Genomic DNA, 2,890 nt, shown 5'->3' on the forward strand with positions numbered 1-2,890 from the left:
GATAACAGAATGAAGCTTTACTGATTTGATGTTGGAGTAGTTTCTCAAATCTAAAATGCTGTGATCTATACGGTAATAAAATCAGAGTTGTAAAGACAAGTATCGATCACTTCTATATTTTACCATCTTACAAGTATTAGACAAACTTGATATAAAGAATAAGACCTTTAGAAGATGATGTGAGTGAGTTCCTGATTCTTTGTGCAGGAAAGGATGCAACTGACGATTTTGAGGATGTTGGCCACAGCAGCAGTGCTCGAGATGTTGGATGAGTACTACGTAGGTGATATTGATTCAGCATCCATCCCCACCAACACTAAGTATACTCCTCCCAAGCAGCCTCATTACAACCAGGACAAAACATCAGAGTTCGTCATCAAGCTCCTCCAGTTATTAGTTCCCAAACAGTCAACAACTTGAATATCGGGGGAGGCCTTTGTTACCTGAGCAAGTCTTGGTTAAATTATGGGGATAGTAAGAAACTCTGTTGTACTGATGAACCCCCCTCAGACTTCATATGGTCTTCTTTAATCGTATTTTTAAGATTTTTTGGTTTCTGCAGATGATAATCTCTGCAAATTGAATTTCTTTTTCGGTTGTGTTGATTTATTCGGATATCTCCATTTCGTTGGCATGCCTACCTTTAGAAACGTGCAAGTAGCGTGGCTGATGTGTAAATTTCACATGATCCTCCAGAATGCATGTCAACTTTACCCCCCAACCCCAACCTCCGAGAAAAATAAGAAGAAGAAAGCAAAGAAGCAAAGAAGGCATGATCTGTGATTTCTTCAAACTTCGGAGTTAGACTCATGCTCAAGTAGTATTAATGTTTTCAAAGAGATGGCAAAGGCAAGCGACATAAAGTAAAGATATATGAAACAATAAAGCCGAAAGAGGCACACAAGCAGGTGTAAGGAGTTTTAAGAGGCAACAAAAAGATCTTGCATCAATGACTATTGATTTACCAGTGCTCTGTTGGTCCATTTAGTGGGTCCTCCCACAAAAACAAAATCATACTATACATTGAGCATCCGTGACAGCGAGAAAGATAAAAAATATGTCATGCCTAGGAATGGCTTCTAGATCTTAGTAAAAGAAAACATACGAAACAACTTGCTATGTAACTAGCAATAACTAGCAAATTTATTTCTTTCAATTGAGACATTCTTGAATAATTGAGAGTTTTGAGGCAGTATTATCGTTGTATCACGTATGGCTATGGCTACTGCAAACAGGCTTGGACCGTTCGCATTCTTGATTACTGGGTTGGCCACTTTCTTTTAAGTCGAGAAAGTGTTAGCTCTTGGACGGAACCAAATCTTCCTTATAGAGCCTCTGTCTTGGCTGTGCTGAGTCTGACGTGGTTAAGCCTGTTATCTTGGTCATTCATTTGATTTTTTTTAATATTGTATGTTCTCAGTGGTCTTCTCTCATATACCCACACCCCTCATCCTACAGGGTGTATTTTAGATACTATGTCCTCCATACCACTTTTATTGCTTTACTATTGAATATGTTTATGCTTCGCACGGTTATTAAAGAAAATTAAATTATAACTAAATAACATTACAACTTTCATAGTAAAAATGTTTTTATTTTGATGAATTTTATTTTTATATTTTCCAACCATAATCTAATTATTTCTTAATGTAATTATATATTAAAGGTTAATTGTGGTTTTATTATATAAAAATTTTGTGATGTTCAGATATTGCTTTCGGAAGAATTTCATTCAAATTTTTTTCAAATGTACATGACCAACCTGATAAAGACATTACATACATAGATTTTTTTATTGACTTGTTATAATTCATAAAAATTTAAATAATTCATTGCATGATTAATCTACATTAAATCACCTTAGAAATAGAAGAATCAATAAATGTCAGTAGCAAGTGTTCATCAAATGTAGACAGATAAAGCAATTGAATGTCCAGCATAATGCTTCTGGAATAAATCACATTTTTCTTAATATGAATTGGTGAGGAGAAAAAAAATCATAAATCACCTTTTTGTCAACATGAACTGCTAAGGAGTGAAAGTAAAAAACATTAAAAGAATCTCAGTAAAAGAAAGCAGGACACTATCTAAAAAGAACACATGTAACATAGGTAAAGCCAAAGCGACGAATTAAACACTACAAATTACCTGATTTTACTCAAGCAAACAACTAAATACTACAACCTGACTATTTATCAATGTACAAAAATTAAATTAAAAAATTAAAGTGAAAGACATGTTGCACAACAACTGTTTTTCATACTATCTCATAACAAAGAGACCCTAAATGCAAATAATGTGAAATTTTGGACTTTAAAAAAACATTATCTCGGTGAGGGAGAAGACTACAAGCTAATGACTCTTTACTAATCTTGTCATTTATTACAATTATTTATTCTTTGTTGCCTTCACTTTTTTTTTTAATTTTTCTCATTAACATTAATTTTACAGTTACAACTACATAATACATAAATAGAAATTTAATTATCATTAAAATTATATTATATTAATTTCTTTTATGTGAATTTTCTCAAACAAATGGTGAATTAGGTTCTACTGCAAAAGGTCTATTTTAAGGACAATTTGAATTTTATTTCATAAGACTTTAGTAATCCATTTATTTAGTAGTTATATAAAAAAAAATTAAGATGTTATCATTTTATCTATGTTTTTTTCTTTTTATCTATTTTTTGTATAACGATAAATAAAGTCAACAAATTGTATGTAGTAATTTAAACTATTTATAGAAAGAAAAAAATATAATTCCACAAAAGACATTCATGTCGTTTATTACAATCATTTATTTTTTGTTCCCTTCACTTTTTTTTCATTTTCCTCATTAACATTAATTTTACAGTTACAACTACATAATACATAAATAAGAATTTAA

Source organism: Capsicum annuum, chromosome 9 (genome assembly GCF_002878395.1).
Source record: "Capsicum annuum cultivar UCD-10X-F1 chromosome 9, UCD10Xv1.1, whole genome shotgun sequence".
NCBI classification, from domain to species: domain Eukaryota; kingdom Viridiplantae; phylum Streptophyta; class Magnoliopsida; order Solanales; family Solanaceae; genus Capsicum; species Capsicum annuum.